At 41.2% G+C, this 12,718-nt stretch overlaps 1 protein-coding gene across 3 annotated transcripts in view; it reads left to right on the top strand.

Annotated features, from left to right (window-relative positions):
- The window catches only part of PACRG (PARK2 coregulated), a 649,143-nt gene that overhangs the window by 44,731 nt on the left and 591,694 nt on the right, over positions 1-12,718 (top strand). The window lies entirely within an intron of this gene.

Here is a 12,718-nt window from a genome sequence, read left to right as displayed (position 1 = left end):
AGCCTGAAAACAGAGAGACAGACAGCAGAAAATCACAGGAAAAGCAGCAGGAGAGACTGAAAGGCAGCAGGGGCAGTGGGAAAGCAGAGAAAGGCAGCAGAAAGTCACAGGGAAAAGGCAGTAGGAGCGTGGGAAGCAGGGGGACAGCAGAAAATCACAGGAAAAGCAGCAGGAGAGACTAAAACCCAGCAGGGACAACAGGAAAGCAGAGAAAGGCAGCAGAAAGTCATAGGGAAAAGGCAGTAGGAATTGAGAGGAGATCGGGAAACTAGTGGAGAGGGGTGGGGGCTAGAGATGAGAGAGAGAGAGAATGAGGCTAGAATTTAAGATAAGAAAGGGACTGGGATTTAGTAAAACATGACCCAACTCGGGGCTGCATATGACAGTGGTTTTATTGAACAGGGGAGATGGTGACACAATGTCTTATTGGTTCCCTTGCACCCACCCACACACACAATGGCAGCAGGGATTAGAGAGGCTCGGTGCAGGGGCTGAAATCCACTGAAGTCCAGGAGGAGAGAGAGACAGAGAGAGAGAATGAGTCCAAATTGTAGGAGGAGGTATGCAGGTAATATCTACCTATCCAAGCTGGAAAGGGGTCCTAGTCCAGTAGATGTTGTCCAGAGTGGGGGTTGCTGGCAGGGCCTCTGGGTGGATAGGTGGTATGGCATGGTGCTGGTCCAGATGGAGAGAGCTTCCCACTGGTTTTGTCTTCACTGCCCCTTTTAATAGGGGCAGACCTTGTGTGACCCTAGTGACAGGAGGCTGGGTCACACAAAGGGCTGGGTCAGTCCCTGGCATACTGAGCATGTGTGCTCCATGCAGGGATGTGCAGTTTTGGGTGTCTGTACTGGTAAGAGTTGCTGGTTCTGCAGGGTCTTTTGTCTTTCAAATGCTGGGTTCTTGTCTCTGTTCCTGGGTGAGGTCTATGGTTCCTGGATGAATCAATGTGAGGTGATGGCCCAGTTATTACAGACTATTCAGTAGAGGCCTGCTACCATTGTATTTCAGTCATTCCCAATCACTCCCATTCATTTGGGAACCAATTTACATGGGAAGGATACGTGACTCATACAGTTGCGACACAGGGAATGCCCAGGCAGAGGACACAAGATGGAGACTTGACATATAAAATAGAAACTTGACAAGATTTTGGTTCACTTACAAACACAGGCCTAAATCATACGATATCCATATGAAACAATAAAAACCAATACAAAAATGATAATAATACAATATACAACAGGAAAAATCAATACAAACCTAATAATTATACAATATAAAACAGTGGATATCCAAAAGCAAAAACTTGTTACCAAAATAAAAGTTTTCAAGCTTATCCTACATCTTGGCTTACTTATACTTATCTAGGGAATAGAGAGGGAGAGAAAAAGTCAGAAATGGTTGGGGAAGGGGAGCGAATGCATTTTAAAAAAACAACTGCGGGGTTTGCTACAGCTACATTTATTTTCTCAAGGCAAAAGGGTTTGCTATCTATGTCAGCTGCTCTTGTTACATCCAAAGGTCAGCTAATAGATTTTCTATACTATAGCCAAGTAAACCATATTCCCATCCTTGCTCAAAGTACAAGCTTAGGGTGATAAGAATCCTTAGTATTTCTATAATTTGTGGGATAGAACCAGAACTAGAAGAAGGATAGTTCCTGTTTGGAGTGCAGGAAGAATAGCTATTTTTCTTCCTCCACTCCGCTCTCTTCCTCCGCTATCCACTACCTCTGGATAGTTCTCTTTCATTTGAATTAAAGGTCATGCTTCTTAAGCATGGGTGCCGAAATGTAGAGGCATTGAGTCCACATTAGGCCCCTCACAGATGTTAAAATAATGGAGCTATTGGGATTGGAGGAATTTTATACCGAATATCCTGAACACCCCACCTCCTGCTATATCAGACATTCATGGCAGGGGATGTTTACAATAAGGGCATAAAATTCCTCTGGAATGCTACTGCTGAGTTGCCCCCAGGGCTTTCCCCCACAGGTTCCAGATCCCAGTCCGTTGGGCTGTATCCAACACTCAGCTGATTGCTGCATCCAATGCTGGCAGTCCCAGGTGGGTTTGAGACCTAGAGCTGTCAGGGCCTGGTTTTACTATCAGCTGGTTGCCAGCCCCACCCTAGGAAAGCCCAGCTGTATATGTGGTTTTTAGACATCCCAAAACACTGGGATCCATCTCCCCACAACCTAGCATTTTTAAGTTGAGGGTGTGTAATGCAAGGCAGGAAAGTCTGTAAGATTCAGGGGTTGCCAGGTTCCTAGAGAGCCCCCCCGCCAAAAAAACTTGCAACCCACTCTCCCTGTAGCCAGTTTTCAACATAGGGATCAGGGCTGTCTCAGTCCCTGTGCCAACCTCTGTATCCATGCTGATACTGGCAGTCAGCTGATTGTTAGTGTCATTATGGAGGTGCTACATGTTCAATATATGGTGCCATACAAACATGCTACAGAGATGTTCCACATTTTTTGTGGAGTAACATTGTGGTTGATTTGTTGCTTTATGGTACCATAAATTGACTGAACATGTAGTACTTACTTTTTAAGGTACAATTAACATATTAATCATACCATAGTTGTAATGTGCCATGGGGCTTAGCTAAACAGATCTGCAGGTGCTCGGCACTTTAAATCACTCATTTAGTTACCTCAGCACAGATAAGGGAGCATGCATTGGAAACTCCCAGTTTTGCAAAATTTTGGCCTATATTTTCAGCCTTTGAAGTCATGAAGATTGAATAAACTAATGACTATGTACTATGTTCCCCAAAAATAACAGATTTGAAATTTCTTATAGTGTCTTTTCCTAAAACACCCAGGTTACACACAGCCCCTCCTCAGCTGTTCAGAACAAGTTTTCAGAACTATTGATCCCCTTTCCACACCACTGTGTGGAATCATTCCCAGAATGATTCACAGTTCTACGGAGCTGCCAGGTCACTGACATTTTGGTTTGTGGAAGTTTTTTCTTGGCTTTCAGCTGTTTATCTACGCTTGAGCTAGGTCCTCTGCTGATCTACTAATGAAGCCTCTGGTCACACAATGCAGCAGTTCAGAGGAACCGCTGACTCTGCTTCAGGTGGCCAATAGAATACAAAGGCACAATAAGAGAAAGAGTTCACAAGCGTATGACTTGGAAATGGCTGCATCCCCTTTGAGTAGAAAAATGTAGACAGTAAGGGAAGGCTAGGAAAATTATCCTTGTTCCTTCCACGTCCATCCCTTTTTTTTTCCCCTATAAGCAAGAAAAGGAAAGGAGCAGTTCTGGGCAAATTATGCACAGTATTTTTAAAAAAAATAATTTGAAAATAAAACTGCTAAACTGGACAAAGTATTCTATGAATATATTTGATGACCAATTCTAGAAAAGACACACTCTAGCAAGAGGAACATAGCTAAAGTCTCAGTGTGGGGCATACCACTCAGGCAAAACTTGGAGTGTAGAAAGAGAGTGGACCTCTAAGTTAAAAGTGGGATTTCATTACAAAGTTGTAAGAAAATGAGGTCAGATCACATGACACTTTCTCTGGTTGTTCTATATCATCCCCTGTTAGAGTGTGTTGCAGAAATCTAGCTTGAAAGTGAACACAGATAGCCATGGCCTGGCCAACATCCTCAAGAATGAGTATAGTTCCATTTCCAGATCTGGACAATAAAAAGTATTTCTGGCTGCCAACATTATTTGGATACTGAGGCATGGACAGAAATCCAAGAGAGAACAAACCATCTTGAGGACTCAGGGACAAAATATCTTTAATTAAGGAAGGTATTATGATTTTGGACGGTTCCTCAGTGAATTTTTCTTTTCCTTCCCAAAGGGCACATCTACACGAGATGCTGACACAGTAGCTGAATAATAGTGCACAGTAGCACATCACAGCACCAACAGTGCTAATATGCTACTGCACAGTATTATTAGGTAACTGCACAGTAGTATCGTTTAAAAGGTATTTGCCAGTGCTACTGTGCAGAAACTCCAGTTACTGAATATTTATTTAGTACTTGATTATACAAGTACTGAATAAATGCACAGTAACCACTGCACAGTAGTGTCTCATGTAGATATGTCCACTATCACTGTAACATCTTTCTAGCTGAAAACAGTTGAGACTCATCCAAGTTAAACTATGAGATGACTTTTCAGTAGTAGACAAACTTTCTTGTTTTATGTAGGCTGGAAGATTGCCATTAATAGTTATCTTATTGATGACTATCTTGTGTGTTTGGCAATACATCCATCCTGTATACATACTTAATGCCTAATGTGTGCTTGTGTGTGTGTATGGGTGGCCTTGATTTTGATGTATGGAATTCACCAGAGGTAGTTTATTCCAATTTAGAGTTCCAGCAAAAGAATACTAGCCGGCTTTACTCTTTTTCTACAATTACGTTTGTTCTCAAATGTTTCAAATCTTACAGAATGAAGGAAATTAAAATTTTTATTTCAAAATTTGGAAAAGGTGGAAAACGTAAAAGTTATATAAATACCATTTTTGGACAAGATCTTGGTAAATAGAGAAAGTGAGAAATATACATTATTTTTGCTTTCTTAGGACTTTTCCTGGGACCTTTTTCTGGAGAAGCTCTGCCTCTGACTGGACAATTTGGGAGCATAAGAATTGCCATTTTGGAAAAGATCAGTGGTAGTTTGGTATCCTGGTCTATAGCATCAGTCAGATCAGTTGCTTCATAGGAAGAGCAAGAAACTGGGGGTAATGAGTGATGACTAACCTTCTGACAGGAAGTTTCTTCTATATTCTTTCAGCTATCTATGATTTATACTTTCAGGCACAAGGGTGTATAGTCCTTAGATTTTTTTTTTAATGCTATCTAAAGTGACTGCAAATGTTCTCAGAATCCATCTGGATAGCCAAACCTGTTCTGAATTTTTCTAGACTCTTGGCTTCAGTTATATCTTGAGACAATAATTTTTATAGTTTTAATTTTTTCCTTTCCTGATTATTCACTGAATCTTGTATTCTCTGGTTCTTGTAAAATGCTATACTCAATTTATTTCCTATATACCATTATTTATTTTATATACCCTTTCACAAAGTTTAATGGTGTAGTTCTAGGTTTTTTTGTTATGAAACAGAATTACAAAGTACCGTTTGTACTAATACTGATGTTGCTCTATGCAGTAACATACCTACTCCTTCCATTTCATAGTCTTTTAAAAAACTTAGTAAACATGACCACTATATGTGAAGTCAGTGCCTGTATAGTTTTTGATAATTGGCTTAAGTGCATTTTTGTCCATACACTGCATAAGCACAAAGTAGATTTAGTGCTTCCACCTTTTCTGTACCTGGTTATCAATCTATTAGAAATATCAGCAACAGTGACTGCTTTAGTATATAGTGGTTGCATCTGCATGTGAAATTAAGGCAAAACAATAAACTCCAGAGCTGTGTGAGCTGCAGTATAGTAGATACTGTAGATACTGTACACAGTACAGTTCCTGGGTACAGCATCTACATGTACACCTGGGACAGCAGCAATTTGAACAGGCCTGGGCTGGCAGGAGGTATGGGGGGGGGTCAGCCTCGGGCAGTGCTAGGGCTGGCTGGGGCATGAGGATGCTGAACCTGTGGAGCCATGTGGCTAGGCAGCAGCCAAGAGTCTGGCCCTGCACGGTCATAACCTACACTTACATTTAAGTACAGTTAATTACTCTTCTGTCCCTGACAGTACTATCATATGGAGGAGTTAATTAGTTTACTGTGCCCTAATACTGGCACATGTGTAGATGATGTTGCTTTAGTGCAGAGCTAATTAGTTTACTCCACAGTAAAGTACACATGTAGATGCACCCCATGGGTACATGTACTTGAGATGTTTACTGCTGAGTTCTCTAATTAGCTCAAGAATAAACATCTCCATGTGCAGCCCTATTATGCCACAGGGAACTAATAAACTCCACAGCAGGTTAATACTTGTAAATATGAGTACTATCCTGCTGCAGAGTTTTTTCATGCGTAGCAGCGCATGTGTAGATGCTGACCTGACTGGCTAGCCCCACACTGAAGCACCCTTGTGCCCCAGTGTGGCAGGAAAGCCACCATGAACCAAATTTACCACCAACGCTGAGACGGGGAGAGAAGCAGCAGCTGTAAAATGCAGCCGAAGATCAAAGATGCAGAGGTGGCAATGCCACCAACAGAAGACAAGCCATGCCACTGCAGAAGAGAGGCAGAAGGCAACAACAGCAGCCTGCCACTGGGGATCAGGCACGCTCCCCAGAGCCAGCACGGGCACATTTTATAGCTGCATGCCGACACCAGTTTGTCAGCCAGCCCTCAGAACAGAGGATAAAAGCCCTGCTGACCAACATTTAGGGAGGACCAGATACAAGTCCTCCAAAGAGCCCAGAGCAGCATGAGACAAACAAATGCCCCAGCAGGGGTGAGTGGTAGCAACCCCGAGAAGCGGAATGCCTTGCTAAGGATGGCTTGGAGGAGCCAGGGTACTTACCTCTCTCAAGACCGTGGATCTCAGGCAATGCTGGCAGAGACTGGGGCAGCAGTGAACTTATAGAGAGAAAAAAAGAAAGGATACTGAAGCTGTGGGTAGCCCCTGGAGGGGGAAGAGAGAGTGCCCGGAGGGAAGATACCCCAGGGTGAGCACCTTAACGAGTCAGGCCTACGTGAGGCCTACAAAAGGATGGTACACTGTCCAAACTGGGACTAAGAGTAGATGAGGGCCAAAGAACCAGCCATGGCAGATTAACTTTGCTTTGGCCTCAGCCAAAGTCTAACAGCATCACTGGTTGGCGCAAGGTGGGGTGTAGGGGAGGCGGAGCCCCGAGTCAAAGACCTAACCGAGAACCAAAGAGGAAACCAGGAGAAGCTAAGATTAGAGAACTTCTTCCCAGCAATAATCAATAACAACAAAGACATGGCAGGCGAGAAATCCTGGGGACCCTTTAGGAAGTATCGCTATAGAGCAAGCTGTTTACCTGAAAGGAGACAGCTTCATCCAAGTGGTTTGAAAAGGCAAAGCATTCAAGTTAACATCACAGGTGATTTCATCCAGCCATCCCCTTCACAGAACATAGAGCTAGGTCAGAGCAGACTCAGACTGGCAGGCTTACCCCTCAAGCCCCTTGCCACCTGGGGCTGCTCAAACCTGGTTCAACATGCTGTAGTCCTGGGCACGCATATAAACACAGTTCCCAGAAGCAATAAAGTTCAGTGTGATATGTGCCAAAGTTTATAGTTTCGCATTAATATGCACATGTAGATGTGTCTAGTATTTCCAAAATAGGATAAACTAGTGAAAATGCTGGTCCTTAGTAAAGGAAGCATCAGTCAGCAAGAGTTCCAGGTTTGTTTCTGGTACAGTTCTATAGTTTAATATTTTTTTTATAGGTCTGACATTTTTAACCATGAGTAAATCCATAAAATATTAGTTTATGTTTTTCAAAAGTGATTTTCTGCGCTCATGTGACTCTGCCTAGGCATACTTTCCTAACTGCTACAAGAGTATACATTTGATTTCACATCTCAACTCTTGTTTAAATACATCCTGTTTGGCACTCTGTGATAAAATATTTAATTTCTCACTAGTTTGTTGTTGTTTTTTTTGTCTGAGATTATTTTCATCTGAAGAAAATGGAAAAATGGACTGTGACAATCCTTATATTTTCATGCAAACATTTAATTTCAGGTCCCAACGTATCTTCTCTCTACGTAATTCAAACCACAGGTAGAAACCCTTTAACTCAAGCTCCTGCAAGAGTCCATAGAAAATGAATACATTGCTGTTTAATCTCATCTTGCTGGAAGGTATAGTATAATGTACAGTGTGCATCAAAGATAATATGGTAGAATACGCATCCACTGCAAGTAATGAGCAGCTATTAAATAATGCGTCAATATTTTCACAATCCTGTAGAATTAAGTTAAGGTCCTAAAAATCACTGTGTTTTTCAAGTAAATGTGATTTAACACAGTTCACTATAGAAAATCTGATACCTTTGATAGTTAAACAAGATCGATAGAATGATCCTCAGCAATAATAGGTACCATTTAAGTGCTTCCCTTTTATTCTTTACAGAGAAATCTAAGCTTTAGTAAGGTGTTTTGTACTATCAAATGGTGTCATAAAAGCTAGGGAGGCTATATAAACTAAAAGTCTTGTAAATATGCAAGTGAAAACAAGTGCTAATTTTGATTGAGGAGCAAAAGCCTCATCATCTTTATAAAGTTTCCTCACTTAATTTTATTGTGATGTGTTTTAAAATTCAAACTGAAATATACTCCTTATAAATATATAATGTATTTGCTTTTAAAATTATGTATAAGAGTTAGGAGTTGGATGCTGACAATGAAGTTGCACTAGGACATGTCTTTGAATAGGTATTTGTTCTTCTGTGGAAATAAATTATCATTTGGCTCTGCATCTCTTATTGAATTCCCTTTATTATTACTTTCTGTTGTGGCTTGATTTCTGCATAGCGGTAGGAAGGGATTGAGTTGCTGGCCCTTTATGTACAGGAAATTCCTTGTTCCCCACCCCCACTTTAGCTATAATTGAAATTGTTTTAAAAACATACCAGGGCTTTAAAAACAATATGGCCTGCCAGTGGCTTTTCCCACAAAACCACGGTCCTTATTTATATTGTTTAGGAGAAACTCATGTACTGTTAAAATGTAGTATCTGCAGGTCATTTTCTAACAGATTAGAAAGTTCCAGGAAATATGTCTGAAAATGCTTTTAATGCACTGGCAATTGAGGCCTGAAAAAGATCCCGGTCCCTTAGACTCCTCTGTTCAATGGACACTGAAAATGAAGAGTTTATTCTAGTTTCACTTGATTCCTCTGATCCTCTACCGGGAAGACCACTGTCTCATAGGAAGTAGAGTAAACAGTGAAGGAAACAAAAGATTTGCTGATAAGTACAAAGTATCTTCAGAATACTCTTTTGCACCTGAATCTGATGAGATCCCACAACCAGTATAGATATAGTTAGGGGTCTTAAGGTATGAGGTACCAGTATTCCCCCTTGCTCCCCACAGAACTTTGTCTCCTTCCCTGCTCCCTGTCCCCCCCACCCTTTACAGTCAGATGCTGCTCTGCCTCCATTTTATCCCGGGCGCGGAGGACATGGAAGTATAACCCCTGTCCGGCCACACACCAGCATCCCAGGGCTGGAACTGTTGCTGCTGCTGATTGGCTGGGCAGGGGATGGAGATTCCATGTGCTCTGAGCCCTGGGAGGAATGGAGCCACAGCTGGAGCCATGCCTGATAATAAGTTGGGGAGAAGGACAGAGGCAATGGAGGCAAGCACAGGGGTTGGGCAGGCAGAGTGGGGTTGGCAGCTACTGTGGCTCTGACTCTAGCCCCACCCTGGGCTTGGGGCTGGAGTCAGAGCTACAGCAGCCAAGTATGGTAATCAGACACCACATGATCAAATACTTTGGGTACTGTGCAGACTAAGGGGTGGGATTCTAATACCCTTTGTGCATCTAAATAGAACTTTTCCACCTGACCTTTAGACAGCCAAGAGAGGGAGAGATATGAAGCCAAAAAGAACAGACCAAACAAGAGGGTTTTTTGCTCAATGAGAGGAATGCTGCTTTGAAAGGGAGTGAGCTCTGAGTTTGTCTGGAACTCTTCATCCTGTTGCAGCAGAGTCTTCCCCATTGATCTTTATCCTAGAACTGTTAAATGCGAAGTGCAGCATTTCAGCTTTGGTACATTTAGGCATCTATGAAAACAATTCAGATATCTCCTAAAGTATCTAAACTACATTCCAATAAATATCACGAGATAGAGCTAGGAACATAACCTAGATCCTTGTAATCCCCAGCCTAGTCTCAGCCTAACCATCCTTCTTTGTTCTGACGGAATACATGAAAAGGTTTCTGTAGAAATATGTTTTTGACTATTCTTTTTCTCCAATATCATTTCCAGTTGTAATTTTTCATTTGCTTAGTTAGCCAAGGTGTTTGAGGTTCTGAGAGTTTGAAAAACTACAGGGTTGTGCCCTGCTAGATATCTAACTTCTTTTTAACATCTTGTCTGAATGTTTACATTTGTTTTTATCTTCTGTCCTTTGAGAACTGCTTTTGTATATACGAGTATCTTGTGAATACTACACACTTCTGAACTGTTCACAAGCATCTGTAAATGCTCTTGGAAATGTAGGATATAGATAGATGTAATAATTGTATCTGTATTGAAGGATACTAGTATAAAGTGTTATGGTGCAATTGTTGTGTCTGCATGTTCATATAGGGATAAAGGTGTAACAAAACCATAAAAACTTTAACCCTGTTCCAATTCGGATTAACTTTACAGCAATTTTTTTTTTGGATCACAACTATACATATAGGAGCATATAGATGTAACAGTTTGTCTGTTTGAATGATTAATTTATATGCTACTTTCCCCAGAATGGGTTCCGGGCAATTTAAAATTTTTAAAAAAATCATAAACACAAATAAAATAACATAGGAAATAATAAAACAAATCCCCAGGCAGCTTCCCTAAACCTAACCCTGGCGGCTGAAAACCTGTCCCAATAAGGTCTCACAACATGTCTGGAAGATGTCTAAGATGAGGCTCTACTGGGGCCTTAATGGGGAAGGAGTTCCAAAACTAAAGAGTGGCAACTGAGAATGACTTCAAATAAACATGCGTCACACACAACTTGCAGGAGGTTGCTCTCAGATAATCTTAGGGACTGCAATGGAACATAAGGGATGAGGTAGTCCCTTAGGTTGCATTGTAATAGCTGATACATGCTCCTCTCATCTTTTTTAAAGCAGTCAAATGTTACTTCTGTCTGTGTAGTGTTAGAAACTCCACAGTATTTCATTTAAAGCTTTTTAAGAAGTTTTCAGAAGGTACCACTGAAATAATTGTTTTCTTTTACCAAGTGAGGGACACACACCTATTAACACACTTCCTGTATAAGATGTGATTTTCTTTATATACTAGGAAAATAACTAGTTCTGCATAGAAGGGTGCCAGTATTTTGCTTATATGATTTTTAAATGCATAGTAAGAGAAATCCTCTAAAAATCCTCTATTATCAACAGAACTGAAGTTGTAAAAATAATCAACTAAGAAAAATGCCTATTAGAATGTTGCAGTAATACCTATAATATTAAACAGCTAGGAAACTTTAAGTTAATGATAATATTTTTAAAACAGTTTCAACGTCTGTGCATTAAAAATTAAATAGTGATGCAGAAACATAGTAGCCACAAATAAAATACTGTACAAGTGATCCTTTATTAATCAACACCCAGCTTTTTCCTTCTTATCAGGGTCCACTTTGCAGTGAAGTACCATAATGCTATGCCACAATCTTTCTAATATATTTTTGATACACATCCCAGATCTCCATCTACTAAGTTATAAATGCACATTTCTAAACATTCTCCGTCCATCTCATAAAATACATGAAACACCGACTGTGCAGTAGCATCGTGTGGCAAAAACCATGCCGAGACACTACTGCACAGTAGTATTAGGCTGCTGCACAGTAGCATCACTTAAAAGGCGTTTCCTGGTATTACTGTGCAGTAACTGCAGTTACAGCACATTTATTTATTACTGGCTTATACAAATTCTAAATAAATGCTCAGTAACCACTGCCCGTTTTTTACCATTTTGTTATAGGCAGCAGTGGGCAGACACAGGCACAGAGGGGCAGGCAATAGGGGGGCAAGTGGCAGGGGGTATATGGTAAGGGGTAGGCACTGAGGCGGGCGGGGGGGCAAGTGGTAGGGGGGCAAGGGGCAGGGGGGAAAGGCAGTTGGTGTGGGATCAAAGGGCAGAGGGGCAGGCAGAGAGGGTGAGAAGGGGTTTGGCCCCTGCCCCTTGTCCCCCTGCCACAGCACTATGTGCATGGTGGGGTGGAAAGGAAAGAAGCAAATTTAAGACAGCCTTATGTTATTAGATTAGATTTATAATTTTCCAAGTATACAATCTAATTATTGGGGTGTCATCTTAAATTCAAAGTCATATTGGATTGGGGTAAATACAACATGGATCTCCACAGCCTGTAATAGAGGCAGACAGAACTGTAATTTCAGTGAAGATTATTACATAAATTTGACTGAATTTCCAGTAGGGATGTAAATATTGTTAACAAATATATCCATTTAACCTCCTCTAATTATATCACTTAAACTGTTAACTGATAACACAGCAGCTTGGGAACTGCTTGGGGCTGCTGGTACCCTTTTATGGGAGGGCGGGGGAGGCAAGCCCAGTGAGACAACACAGCCACATGAAGCCTGCTTAACTGATAAGTCACGAAGCTGTCCACTGTTTTCCTCTTAAGGTATGGGTACTAGCCCCCTTGCCTGTCCTCCATCCTCCTGCCTTCCTCCTCGGTCCTCCCTCCATCCCTGCTTTCTGCCTGCCTTCTGGTTCCTGCTTGGGCACCATGCAACTTTCCTTCCCTCCCTTTCCTGCCAGACTGTGCCTTCCACAATGTAAATGAAAATGAGTAACCAAACTGGTTACCACTGCATCTATCGGTTAAACAATTAATTGTCTAACTTTTCACATCCCTAATTTCCAATTTTTCATATGTTTTTGTATGTTAAACTTTTCATTAATTTTATTTCATCATTATAACTATAGAATTCAAAGTGTGCTTTTTAAGCAATTGGTATATTTACATACATAACTCAGTGGTTTTCAAACTTCTAAACTAATGGCACCCTTTCATATTGCTGCTTCTG

This window comes from Gavialis gangeticus, unplaced genomic scaffold (genome assembly GCF_001723915.1).
Source record: "Gavialis gangeticus isolate Ggan-Ray unplaced genomic scaffold, GavGan_comp1, whole genome shotgun sequence".
NCBI lineage: Eukaryota > Metazoa > Chordata > Crocodylia > Gavialidae > Gavialis > Gavialis gangeticus.
Note: the sequence above shows the minus strand (reverse complement) of the source record. Positions and strands in the feature narration are given on the sequence as shown.